The sequence below is a fragment of the Balaenoptera acutorostrata genome, chromosome 10, assembly GCF_949987535.1.
Source record: "Balaenoptera acutorostrata chromosome 10, mBalAcu1.1, whole genome shotgun sequence".
In the NCBI taxonomy this organism is placed as follows: domain Eukaryota; kingdom Metazoa; phylum Chordata; class Mammalia; order Artiodactyla; family Balaenopteridae; genus Balaenoptera; species Balaenoptera acutorostrata.
Genome location: NC_080073.1, coordinates 90,290,623 through 90,305,049, shown reverse-complemented (window position 1 = coordinate 90,305,049; position 14,427 = coordinate 90,290,623). Strand labels below are relative to the sequence as shown.

Genomic DNA, 14,427 nt, shown 5'->3' with positions numbered 1-14,427 from the left:
CAGGGATGGAACTACCTCCTATCCATCAAATTGCACATCTATTGTAGTTGAAGATTTGGCTCAAACCCCCCTATCCTTGGTGCCTTCTCTGAATCTATACTCAGATAAAGACTCGACAAATTCTCCTAACATCAGTTGGTTTCCCTGCTTTGGTGAGCAAGTGCTACCATGTACAGATTCACTCAGACTGCAGTAAAGTTTTGTAATTATGTAATCTCTTAAACATCTTGGGAAAATGTGGGAGTATCTGCTTATGGAGCTTCTCACATTTTAAAGATATCTACAGATTGGAGAGGAGAAGGGGCAAATGCATTCAGATTGGTTCTGAAATCTCCTAGGCTTTGTTAGATTAGAAAATGGTCTGTATGATTTTTCTCAGATTTTCTCAGATTTGTGTTTAAATTGTACGATCCTTAAGGGCAGAAGTGTATCCGATTTGTTGATCATAAACCTCCTTAGAACCAGAGTTACGGCAGCTTAAAAATAACTTCAGATGTATCCAAATAAATGTATATATTTTAAGAGTCAAATATTACTAAAGTGCTTTAAAAAATAAAGACAAAACCCACAGTTATTCTCCTGCCCCACCCCCTTTACCACTAGTCCCTGCAGGTAGCTACTTTAAATTAATTTTAGCAGTTTCTTCTGGTATTTACTTCCATACTTCTAAGTCATATATGTGTCTGACTAGATCATTATTTAGTGACTGTTACAGTTGGGGAGGACTTAAGTCTCCTATCCCACAACACTGCTTCCTCTTGTTCCCTTTTTCGGTTAAATCAATATTCAGGATTTATATTATTATAACTGTAAAAATAATATTCACTACTGAGCTAACATTACACTATAATTACCTTTCCTTTCTTGTACAACGTTTTGTTTTTCTTGGAGTTAATAATTGCCTTGTTTTTTCCATCAGCCTGGCTTTGTATTTAACTATCCCCAACTTTCAACAGTATCCCCCAAACTTTCCACATAGTAATATAGAACAGGGAATCTATCAGAGTCTAAATACCTCCTTTCTGGGACCCTTGACGTCTTTTTTCCAACCTAGACTGGTTGTTCTCTTGGGCTCCTCTACCACTGTTCTCCCAGGACTTCCGCTGCTGTCATCTTGTTGATTCTCTTCACCTCCTTCCTGTGCTGGAGCCTCTCCTTCTTGGTTCCTTCCTGGTTTTCCTCTTTCTTGCTTTTCTCCCTCATTTTGGTGGCACACCCTTCCTGAGAAAGGGTGCATGTGAGGTAAATTTACTGAGAGCTTTCCTGCCTGAAAATATCTTTATTCTACCCTTGCATTTGTTTGATAGTTTGGCTGAAATTTGAATTCTAGGTTAAAAATAATTCTCACTCTGAATTTAAAGGCATTGCACCATTATCGTCTAGCTTCCAATGTTTCCATTCACAAGTCTAATGTCATTCCGATCCCCCCATGATTTTTATGTGAGTGTTGTGTAGTTCTGTAGTTCTGAAATTTCAAAATGATATGCCTTGGTTGTGTCTTATTGTGTTGGTCATTAAGTGGTCCTTTTAATCTCAAATTCCGCATCCTTTTGGATCTTTTAATCTAAAGATCCATATCCTTCAGGTCTATGAAATTTTCTTGTAGTGTTTCTTCAATAGTTTGTTTCTCCCTATTCCCCAACCCCCCTGATTTCTCCTGTGGAACTCTTATTGGTCAGTTATTGACCCTTCTGGATTAATCTCACGTTTTCTTATCTTTTCGCTCACAAATGCCTGCTTTATCTTTTTGTTTTGCGTTCTGGAAGACTTTACCTACTTTGTCTCCCAAACTTTCTACTGATATTTTAAAAATATCAGGGCCCATATTTTTAATTTCTAGGGAATTTTTCGTGTTCTAGGATTGTTCCATTTTTTATAGCACCTGTGCTATTTTATAGATGCAATATGTTTTTTTAACCTCTCTGTGGATGTTCATCGTACTTTATTTGAAGTGTTCTTCTAATCCCTGCATTGTCTCTCTTCCCTCTGATTTTCTTGTTTTCTGTTTGCTGGTTTTGTCTCTCATGTTGGAGGTTGTCCCTCAAATCTTGTGATCCTTGGCTACAAGGGAATCGCATGTGAACTGAATGCTCTGTGTGTATGTAAGGCTCACCAACTGAGGGATTCACTATAGAATGATGGGGCAGTAAGCCAACAATTTTATTAGTGTATCCCTGAATTCTACAGGTCTTTTCCTTAAGCCCTTTAATTTCTCAACAGTAGGACTTTCCAAAGCTCTTTCTGGGGATTATAAACCTGGCTGTGGCCTTCTGGGTGGTAGGTGGGAGGAGGCTAGAAGAGTTTGGTGATGAGACTTTTGCTAATGGCCCCTGTTTCTCTGTCTTCTGTGCCTTGGGTCCCTGGTCCTGAGCCTGTTTGGTTCAATTTTTTGAGAGAATAAGTTACCTGTCTCTGGAGGTGGGAGGTAGGTGATGATGAGACCTAAGGAGCTAGCTGCCTTATGTTGACTTTCAGTCACCCTTGACCTCATGCCTGTATCTTCTGCATGCCCCACACCTCCAGTTCCTGAGCCTTCCCAGAGTTCAGAAGGATGGTTAGCTTGTTCCTCATGGGGTTACATAGAATCCAGCCTTTTCTGTTCTGCTTAAACTGTTATCATTCCTCTAGTAGTTTTCATTATAGCAGATATTCGTTGCCATCCTCATCCACTGATGTCCTCTTTGCTGTTGTATTTCTTGTGGGTTTATACTTTTGTATTCTTTTACTGATATGTGAGTGGGTTTCCAGGAGGAAGTGGAGATAAATATATATGTATGTATTCAGTGTCTCACATTTAGTTGGATATGAATTTTGTAACTTGATTGATGATTACTTCTGAGTTATAGCTTATTTTTAAGGAATGTCAGACCTTATATTGATAAATGAAATCAGAGTGGGAATTTAAATATCATATTAACATAGCATTTATTTCAAGGTTAATACATGCAGACCCAGTCTTCCCTTATAAATTAAACAATATGTGAAAGTTGGATGTGCTAACTAGGTTAGACCAGGACCAGGGTTTGTTTATTCGGTTTTGTATCAACCATTCTCCTAGGAGTTAGTTAGCCCACAGACTTTTTTTTTTAATTTATTTATTTTCATTTTATTTATTTTTGGCTGCATTGGGTCTTTGTTGCTGCACTCAGGCTTTCTCCAGTTGTGGCGAGCGGGGGCTACTCTTCGTTATGGTGCACGGGCTTCTCATTGCAGTGGCTTCTCTTTTTGCGGAGCATGGGCTCTAGGTGCACAGGCTTCAGTAGTTGTGGCACGTGGGCTCAGTAGTTGTGGCTCCTGGGCTCTAGAGCGCAGGCTCAGTAGTTGTGGCACACGGGCTTAGTTGCTCTGCGGCATGTGGGATCTTCCCAGACCAGGGATCGAACCTGTGTCCCCTGCATTGGCAGGTGGATTCTTAACCACTGCACCACCAGGGAAGCCCAGCCCACAGATCTTTAACGAATAAACTTAAAAACAACAACAACAACAACAATGAACTAATACAGCTGCAGTTTTCTTCTTTTCTTCACTAAACATTTTAATGATCAAGTAAGTGCAATAAACTTCTGTATGAGCTGGAAATATCATGATGAAGGAAAAAGAGTCCTTAGCCTGGAGAGCTTCCCAGTCTAGCAAAAGAGACTGTCAAGAAAACAGATAAACATTAGGCAATGTAATTCATCTTAGTTTAGAAATATGCACCCAATGCAATGGGAGTACCATTTCCCCCTAAAGATGATAAAAATGCCTAGGTCAGTTTTTCTTGATACTCTTTATGTAGGATCCAAGGCTCTGGCTAGTGTGAAGGTTGGAAATGAGTCCATATAGCTATGTGCTCTATCCTAGATATATAGCTATATATGATAGATGATAGATCAGATAAATAGACAGATAAACAGATAGCTAGACGCTATATTTTAGCAGGCCCTGTACCCTAGAGGAGCATCACCAGAGATGGATAGAAGCTCTAAACACATCTTCTCCTCATCATGGAGAGACTCCCCAGGTTATGCCCTTCAGAGTTGATCCAGTGGTGTGTATGGGTTCAGAAATGCTCCTCAGTGCTGACAAGAATCCTAGGTAGGCCTTGGAAGTGATGGTATTATTACAATAATCATATCATTGTTATTATTTCTAAACATGTCTGTGATTAATCTTTGAGGGCAGGTTGAAGGTCTTCTTCATTTCAGGAGGCCCTGTGGTGCAGTGCAAAGAATATGGTCTTTTGCAGGGGAGCTGGGTTTGAATTCCACATATTGGCTGTGTGACTTTCATCAATTACTCAGTCTTGCTATACACCTAAACTTACTGCTATATCAGATTGAGATAATAATACCTAACTCCCAGATTGGTTGTATTAAATGAACAAAGCCAGATAAAGGGTTATGGGCATTTCTTGATGGGAAGTAGGTGAGGTGCAGAATAAATGGTAGATATTATTTTTTCTTCCTTCGCCATCAGGGGGTGAACCTCTCAAATGGAGAGACCATATGCTCTCTTACATGTAGCCCCACCCTTCATGCAATGCTGGGCATGAAGTTGGCACTTAATGCATATTTAATGAATGAATGAATAAATCAAAGAATGTTTGGATTATACGAGTTGAGATTATTTTCCTGACATATGAATCATCATCATTTGCTATTTTCTTCCTTTAGAATGTATTTTCTTAACTATTTGCTGATCCTAATAAACCACTGTTCTTTTCTGAGCTCCTGGATTACTGGTTCTCTAGTGCTGCAAATAAAGCTAAGTGCTAAGTGCTGCTAAGTGCTAAGAGCTAAGTGCTAAGAGCTGCAAATAGAGCTAAGGAACACTAACATTATTTTTAAATGTCCAAATAGCACTTCAAATCCAATACCGTGGTGGTTCGGAATGAAAAGAGGCAACAGATTGTCTCCATTCTTCATTTAAAAGACCCTTTGGCAATCACTTCCTTTGGCAGGTCTGCAGATAAGAGTCTTTGGCTGTGAGAATCTGCAATGAGAATAAAGGGCGAGAGGAGATGGTGTGATGAAGAGTTCATGTGTCTTTTTTTTTTTTAATTTTATCATGTGTCTTTTCATACACTGGTAGCTTTCATCCACAGAGCTGGAGTGGGGCATTTCCTGTCAAATCTTCCATTCACTCTTCCATTCATGAATGCAGGAGCAATGTTTGGCTAAACAGCCTTCATCATTTTCTAGCTTGGGCAATTACATTATATTAGGGCAATTTATTTTTAAAAAGTTCTAGCCTCAGGGTCATCCTTACTGCAGCAATCTGGGCAGCATCTGCTTTTGGTCTTTGTGGGGTCTAGGGCTCCTTGGCAGCCGGCATCTTGGACCATCGTAGAACCTCCCACCTTCTATAATTGGCATCACGCAATTTAGCTCTGAGTTGGGTCAGCTTTGTCCTCCCAGTTATTGTTAGAAGTCCTTTGTGTGCCGAAACCATGCCTTCCCCATTTCTTTCCCACTGTGCTTGGCACACGCCTTGCTCCGAAGGGATCTACCAGCCAGCGGCCTCTTGTGTTAGTGTTTCCTTGAACTCTGCAACATCTGACTCCGTGAAACACCTTTTTAGATTAAACTCTTTTACAAGGACTTCTTTGAGCTTACGCTTTTTGATTCACCAATATTATTGCTGATCATGTCTCTTTCATTTCTTTCCCCAGGGGAATCTCATTTACTTCCAGGGCTCTAATTATGACTTTTATGATAATGACAGCTAACCTACACACTCATCTCCACCTCTTAGGAAATTCACAATCAATACACCTAAAATGGAATTTATTACCTTTTTGCACAAATCAGTATTCCTCTCTTTTGAAATTTATTTTATTCTACTTTGTATTTATTTAGTTATTTTAGTATGTTTCACTTGATTTTAAACTCTCTCTCTCTCTCTCCGGCTATACCTGTAGATTTAAATGTATGTCTATATGGATATCTCTATGTATATTTATCTCTATACCCCTCTATCACTTGGCCTCTGTAGATGCCTAATGAGTGTTCGATGGTTTGTCTTGCTTCACTGTTCTGGCCTTTATATTTAACTCAGGTTAGGTCAGAAGGGCAGTGCTTTGAGCTGAAGATCCTTCCAATCCATGGGAAGGAACAGATCCAGTGTGTTCTCCAGAGATGATTATAGGGCTTCAGAGCAGGAAAATTAAAAATTAAGTCATAAGGACATAAATACACAACATTTTTAAAAAGTTGATTTTATAAAGGAAATCATTAGGCCATGACAGTGCCATATCAACTCAACAGGAGTGTGTAAATTAGCTCAAGGTTGGATTTTTGAGGCATCTGGGACTTGAGATTAGAAGAATTTTGTGCAATATTATAGGAGACATGACTTAAATCATCTTTTTCAGAATAGTCTTGGAGAATACAAGTTTTCTTTATTTCCAAGAGATTTCAGGTGTGGTCCTTGAAACACAAGGATAGATAGGGAGGTTGTCCTTTAAGTTCAAGAGTTATACAGACTCATCTTATCACAAGCACATGGTGGTAAGACCACAGAACACATCATCTCCAGTGGATGCTGTCACTTCCCCGCCTAGATGAGATGGAAAAAGCCCACTGAACTTGCTAGGCCGAAGGCAGGTTAGACCATCAGAGTGGTTCACGGCCGTAGAACCTTCCCAGTGAATCTCTCCTCTTGCCTGCAACCATCTCTTGTGGTGCTTCAGATTCCCCTGTGTTTCATATGCCCAAACATCCCAACCAGGCACAGACTTACAAGTGAGGGAATTGGAATCGTCCATTTCCATTCTGAAGTGTCTCCCTGGAGCCTCCATTCTGGTCTCTGTTTAGACTGGACCTCAAAACGCTAAATGTGCTTTTTCTCCGCTAGACACTTGGAAAAGGAGCTGTGAAATTTACAGTGCAATTCATATCACGGCAAGAATATTTTAAAACAGTGGTTTACGGTGTTTAAGCAAGCTTATTAGTCAGCAGGGATTTCTGCTGATGGCCCCTGGGATATCGAGTTAAGAATAGCTGGCTACATGTCAGTGTGTTGGGCTTTGAAATGCTTTGGTTTCTTGGGCCACGTTATCGCAGACTTCACCGCATTTTCAAACAACACACATAATAAATGACGTCTCCAAGAATCCCTGTACAGCTTACCTGGATCCCTCTCCCCTTGTTTTGCACTCACTCCATCGTCTGTTGCTTACATTTCAAAGCCTGCTGGAGACTGTTTTTCATCTAGCTCACTAGAGAGGAGTAGTTTTTCATGAAGAATTGGGTTGTTGAAGTGGTTGTAATTCTTCTTCCAACAATCTTGGCACCGGAGTCAATTTAAAAATGTATACATTTAGCTGGGTTGCTTTGGCTTGCCCTGTTTACGATGGTGGATTTTGGGTGAATTCTCAGGCCTGTGCATGAATTCATATGCCTCAGTGCTTTGTATTAAAACTAGCGTTTGCGTCTACAAAGTCTCCAGTTAGATGCAATAATATTTAATTTAGTTGGGGAAATTAGAAACAACAGAACTTCACACATGACATTGAAATCAGAGTATCTGAAGATACTCGTCTTCAGGCAGTGTTTCTACAAGCAGTCCTATGTGACGGTAACACTGCCACATGGTTAAGTAAAAAGGCTGATGGACTTATAGATCTTTTGAGTTCAGTTAGCACAGAGTGCATTTCTCTGCTTCTTTGAGACTCATGCTGTCTGTAACCAGACATAATTAAAAGATTAGAGAGACATTTAGAAATGTGAAGCTGGTCACTTTTTAATCAGGGAGATTGATTTTTCCAATCCCAATGTGAAGGTGGAATTTTAAATAATTTATAGGGTAGAAATCAGTGGCTTGTCACAACTTGGCTGAAAGAATAAAGGCAAGGGGAAAAGAGGGACTTAATTTTTTCTTCTTCTTGAACTGCCTTACAGAAAGGAGCATAAAAGGGAGTGAGCCATGATTTGGTTGTTATGGATGAGATGTTTCCCAGCCTCTGTATCTCTGCTGGAAGAATGAAGATTAGTTTGGTTCCTTCCCACCCTCCTTCCTTTTCTCCCTGTGGCCGGAGGTCTGGACAAATTCTCTTGACTACTCAGCAACATTTCTCTTTTATCCTGCAGATACCAGTCAGGTTCCAATCGGGTTTAAACCAGAGTCTCCTAAAGAGGGATTGTGACTGCAGTACAGTGATGCCTCCATTAGCCAAGAGGGGCATTCCAGGGACACGTATTATCAGAAACTAAACAATCAGAGTCAGAATATAGGAGGGTTAAACGGAGGGCTCCACGGGGCTACGTCAGGGCACATCTGGCATTAAAAGAAAAAGAGTCATCCGATAGTAATGTAGGTTCCAGTAATATGTGCAAGAAGATATTAAAAATGTGTTTCAGAAACCTGGGTGTTAAGGTTGATTGATTGATTGTCCAACACCAGAAGAAAGCTTGCAGGGAGCAGATAGCTAGCAGAGGCTGTTCTTTTAAGGGTATGGATTGTTCAGGAAGGATTGAAAAATACTTCTACTCCCAGGTTGGCCAAGTTGGTAGGTCTTCCCTAAGTCAGGGGGTGTCAGGTAACAGAGGTTCACTGCTGGTCCCTTCTGAGCATGCACTGATCATGACACCTCTCCTCTTTCCCAGATGAGTTTTCAAGACCAAATCAGACTTACCTTCAGACAAAGCAGTAGGCTTAGTGAAATTTTCAAATTTGGTTTGCCCTCTCTCAAGATTTCTCTGCTGCTTTTAAAGTCTAGAGTGGCTTTGCCAAAGTGGAAGGTGGAATGGAGAAATCCTTTTATTCCCCAAGTACCCTATGAAGTCGTGGTTGCTGTGGATGAGTTGCTATTAAAGTGCATTGATCGGTAACGGGAAGTAAGTGATGGCAGTTCCTTCTGTGCCAGCTCTTAGTCACCTGCTCTTGCTCTTGGGAAAGGAGGGGGTGGGATGGAGAAGAAGGTGAATAGGTGAGGGCTAAAGAGTGCACACTGTGCTGGAGGGGCGGTGGGAGGGAATTACTCTCATCAGAGGGAAGGAAATACGGAAGAAGCTAGAGAAGAAGATGGCTTCTCATGGCATCTGTCTGCCATGAATTTGGCTGGAACAGTTAGAAGCTGGGAACTAAGACATTCTTGCCCTCATCAAGATCCATCAATTGAGTGATTTATTTATAGGAAATTGCCTCCCATAGAACTTACTGATTAGAGGTATCACTGAAACAGGGGCCCAGAGCTTCTTAAAACGAATTGGCTAAGATTCCTAACCTTCTCCTTCTGGCTTCTGAGATGGTGATGAATAGATTAAATGTAGAGGCCAAAAACCAACGCGCCAAATAGCAGACTGTGGGGTTGGATGTAACGATGAATTTCTGAAGATGAACAACATTCAGCGCCTCTTTTTGCCTTCGTGCTCTATATCCATGCATTCCTGTTCCTGTGCAAGATGTAACTAGAAATTACTACATGACAGTTCTGTCATTTCTACAATCCTGGCTACTCACCTATAACCCTAAAGCAGGGATTTTCAACTGCAGCACAATTGATATTTCAGGTTAGATCGTTCTTTTCTGGAAGAGGCTTCCATGCGCCTTGAAGGATGTTTAGCAGCATCCCTGGCCTCTACCCATTCAATGCCAGTAACACCCGCTCCCATCCCCTACTTGTGACAAACAAAAAGGTCTCCAGATATTGCCACTAACCCCTGGGAGGATGGGGCAAAACTGCCCACAGCTGAGAATCACTGTCTTAATCAAAACCTATAATCTATATTGAATTAGTAGGCCAATTACAAATCAGGTTGAATCTTCACTTATTTATTAAGCTTTCCTACAAATACATAATAAATAATAAGACCACATTAGGCATGAGCCTGTGGGTTTGAGCCATACTGGAAATCATTCTCTCATAATCACTACCTACCCTGTTTACACCAGTGTTGCAATACAATCCTTAATAAGGCTCTCCGCACACAAAGTTGTACGTTACCACCTTCATTTCAACTCTCTTCCCCTTTGCCTCTCTTTGTAATTCCCCACCACCACCCTCTTAACCACCAACTGACTTAAATACGATACCTCTTTGAAGAATGTTTTCCAAAAGGCAATGTGTACTGTAAACAAATGATTCACTCGCAGTGGAGTTCCAGGCAGCAGGGCTCAGGTGGCCTGGGAGGGGGTTCTGCATGGGAGCCTCTCCCCCGTCCTTAAATCCTACCAGGCAGCAGCCCCCCAGCCCCTCTCTTTGTACGGTTAGCTCTGCCAGGGCGGATTATGTTATGAGTGTCCACTGACAACTGGCAATAGCAGCCAGGGGTTTTGGTAGCTTTGCTAGGAAACAGATCTGGTTTTGCTGTGAAGGATATTGTCTTAAAGGAAATGGAAGCTTTTTGCCCCAGGAAAGGAATAAATGCAATCAACAGTTCTTACAGGGATCCTGGTCCAAGCAGTTTTGGTCAGGTTCGGTGTGTCAGCAAATTGAACAAAAGTGTTACCACTGTAGATTATGAAATGCAGAGTCTAACTTTAATAAGGTAACCAGTAAATGTGGGAGTTCTGGGTCAATAATGGGGAATTCTGGGTGAGTGAGAACCAAAGAAAAATTAGTAAGACAGACCAACCAACAACAACCTGCAGGGTTACCATAAAGAACTCTTCACTTGAAAACTAAATGAGAACAGGCAGTATAATTTCTATCTGTGAAACTGAGGGCAATCATCAGTTAGATCCCTTAAACTATAGCTTAATTAATTAAGAAAGAATATCCTGTAACCTGCCTTCACTGACTAATTGTTCTTGCAAATTGCATACCCTCCTAGCTTCACATAGCTTAGGCAATATATATCACACGACTCCTTTAACTGCCCCCTATAGATAACACTTCTGACGTAGGGATCGCCGTGGTAATGGTTGATCAAGTTGTTTTTCAGGAACTAACTTGGAGTCAGCTGCTGTCCAGTTCGAATCTGAGCCAATTAAAACTGGCTGGGACCACCAACCCGCCAACTGGGCATGCGCAAGTGTCCGCTCAGTAACCTTTTGACGTCAGAGGGTCACAAACTCCACCCTCAGACATGCTAACGCCTCCATTTCCTGAACATGCATCCCATGAAAAAGCGTGTAATTCAGACAGGCCTGTGTAGAGCAGCGATTACCTCACCTTTTTCTGTACCTCCAAACACCTTATACTCTCCAGCCACAAATACCCCAAGCCCCTCGCCTTGGTGAGGCAGATTTGAGACTTGTTCTCCCGTCTCCTAGTTCGGCTGCCTCACGAGTAAACCCTTTCTCTGCTGCAAACCTCAGTGCTCAGTGTCTGGCTTGCTGCAAGTCGGGCAAATGAGTTTGGTTCGGTAACATGTGCACTAGCGTAGTGTTGCAAATGATGTTTGATCACCAGGTACATGTTGGGGGGGCGGATTCCTGTCCTAAGGGTCTTCTAGCACTTAGGCCAGCTGGAGGGGGGAGTGGGCATTTGGGGCCACTGATACCTGGTCTGTCTGAAGATGGAGCCCTGAATAACAACCAGTCCCTCTGACAGCAAAAGTTGGTCTATTCCTTACCTTTCCGCTAGCTGAAGAGAGTGAAAAAGAAATGATCTTGCTGGTTAAAAAATCTCATGCTAAAAAAAAAAAAAAATCTCATGCTATATATTTTGAAAAGTTTCTCCAATTACTGGAAACACAAGTGTTCATTCAAAATAATAAAATGGAACAAAACAAGATGGGATAAACTCAGAGGCAATCCACCCCGTGCTTCTAGCTTTCTTGAACTGGGATACAGTTCCTGTTAAGAACACAACATCCCTGAAATCTGTAGAGCAGAGCAGGCAGGGCAGCAGCAAGCTGTGATCCACGACTGTCCAGTCTCTCCTGCTTAAATCAGCTCCTATCTGTCTTTGGAGATATGCCACCTTTCCTGTCTGTACACATGTGTTGACTCTTTCCTGAACCATTTTGAGATGTCTGGTGAAAACTGGATCTGGCATGTAAATGCTTGCTGCGTTTCCAAGCTCTGTAACAACTGCTTCCCTCCCCACATAAATGATCTGCTCAGCATAAGGCTCAGGGCTGTCTGTTTCTTACTTGACTTTCAAACATTGGGTAACTCACTCCTAGGTGATCTCATTCAGTGTCAGGGTTTAAATACCATCTGTTTGCTGATGTCTCCCAACTTGCTATGTCCTCTAATCCAGAATTTCACCTGAACTCCTGCTCCTTATTTCAGGATCACAACTGGGATGTCTCTTGGGCATCTCAAACCTCACATGTTCAGAACCTTGACCCCTGATTCCCATCCAGCAAACCTGTTCTTCCTGCAGTCTTCCGCATCTCAGCAAATGTCAACTCCACTCTTCCCCACGATCAGGCCAAAACCTTGGTATCATCCCATCCCTCATTACCCACATCTAATCCATCACAAAACTGTTGGTTCCACCTTCAGAGAACATCAATCCAGGATCAAGTCATTTCCTGCCGCCCCTACGTCTGTATCTGGCCCAAGCCCCGCCTTGTCTCTCGCCTGGTTAAACGCAACAGCTTCCTAACTCATCTTCCTGCTTCCCCTCTTGTGCCCTTTCATCTGCTTTCTCAGCACAGCAGCTAGAGGAGCCCTGTTTAAATTGCTGCTCTGCTTAGGATCGTCCAGAGTCCTCCCGTCTTAGAGTCAAGCCCGTGTCTTACGGACGAAAGGCCACACTGATGCTCCCGGTCGCATTTCCTGCCCCTCTTCCTCTTACCCACTGTGTTCCAGACCTACTGTCCTCCTTGTTTTTCCTTAAGCCCGCCAAGAATTCTTCTGCATCTGAGTCTCTGCACTTGCTATGACTGGCCTGGACTGCTGTTTCCCTAGACAGCAACCCGACTTCCACCCTCACTAACTTTGGGTTTCTGCTCAAATATCAGCTTACTAGTGGGGGAGTCCTTGACCCGACTGTCTAAAGCTGCACTTGGACCTTTGCTCCCCACATACACCTCTCTACCCCCTTACCTATCTTATTTTTCTCCATGGCATTTATCACTTATACTTGTATACTTACTTGTATCCTTTGTCTCTCCTACGAGGATGTAAGGTCTATGAGGGCGGGACTTCATTTTGTTCACGGCTGTGTCCCTAGGGCCTGTACCAGTGACTAATACCTTCTAGTACACGTTTGTGGAATGAATGTCACCTTTTAATTCCATTTAAATGTTACTTTTGTAGGAAGCCTTCCATGATCCTCTAAGTCTCTGTGAACCGTCCCACAGCTGTCTGTGCTTTCCCTGTTACACTACTTCTCGCACTGCAGGGTGATTTTTCATGGTTAATTTATTAAAAACTCCTGTAAGAGCTGTATCTTTTTCACTGATGAATCCCCAATAGTTGCAAAGTGGTTAGCATATCATTGACACTCATATCATATTTGTTAAATTGAATGCAACTTATATATATATTTATATGCATATATAGTATACATAATGAGATTGGATTATAATTTGAGTGAAAACTCACATAATATAGAATTAACTGTTTTAAAGTATACAGTTCAGTGGTGTTTCATACATTCACCATGTTGTGCAGTCATCACCTCTATCCAGTTTCTAAGCATTTTCATCACCCCAAGAGGAAACCCCACCCCCATTAAGCAGTCCACCACCACCTCCCCCTCGACTCCCTCCCTCACTCCAGCCCCTGGCAACTACTCATCTTCTTTCTGTCTCTATGGATTTACCTATTCTGGATATTTCACATAAATGGAACCCTACAATATGGGATTTGTTTTTGTCAGTGAGGTTTCAATATATGTGACTTAGAAAGTCTTTAGTAAAGCAAGACTGTTTTTAATCCTATTGGCATGTGTAGCAATAGGTCTAACCTGTATCTCTTTCTTCCTTTCAAGTACATACCACCTTGAAATGGCTAAATAAATGAATGTGAAACACTTTCTTCCAAGGTTATCACTGTTATTTTACCAGAAGCCTTTTCTAGTGCAATGGCCAACCCTTCAAGCCTTCATCTTTCTCCGGCTCCCGCATCCTGTGTCTTTTATTCCATTCTCCCCCCACCCCCATAGTTTACTGTCTTCTCTCCCACCTCTTTCTTGATGCCTGCTGGGATGAAAGTATTGGCGGTAAAAGGCTAAAGCTGAGGGGAACTGATGAAAGTCCACAAAATCATGAAAGGTAGAGAAAATCTGTGTAAGAACTTGTTCCCCAAATCTCAGAATCTTTTTGAAGCTTAAAGGAGCTAGTTTAAGGGAAAAATAGAAAAGAGGTTCTATCTTATGTAGTAGATTGAATACATACAGAACTTGTTATCCCGGTGAAAAGATAAATAGCTTTAGGGTTTAGACAAATATACAGACAATAAATCAATAATAGGCTGTTGAGAGGAAGCTGGGGAGAGGAGTTCACATCCAAGGGCAATTTCATTCCCTCCCACAAATGCCCCCTCACGGGGGCAGGACTGGGCTGATGGGCCCCGGGTGGGCCCCATGGTGACAGGGTTAAC

The 14,427-nt window shown here is 41.9% G+C and overlaps 1 long non-coding RNA gene across 3 annotated transcripts in view; it reads right to left on the bottom strand.

Moving 5' to 3' along the window:
- Nucleotides 1-2,743: 2,743 nt before the first annotated feature.
- The window catches only part of LOC103005812 (uncharacterized), a 92,291-nt gene continuing 80,607 nt past the window's right edge, over nucleotides 2,744-14,427 (bottom strand). For all 3 annotated transcript variants that reach the window (XR_452451.2, XR_009009456.1, XR_009009455.1), the window contains 2 exons: nucleotides 4,819-4,974; nucleotides 2,744-3,639 (listed from right to left, as the gene is read on the bottom strand). This is a non-coding gene — a long non-coding RNA (uncharacterized LOC103005812). The remainder of the gene's footprint in view (nucleotides 3,640-4,818; nucleotides 4,975-14,427) is intronic.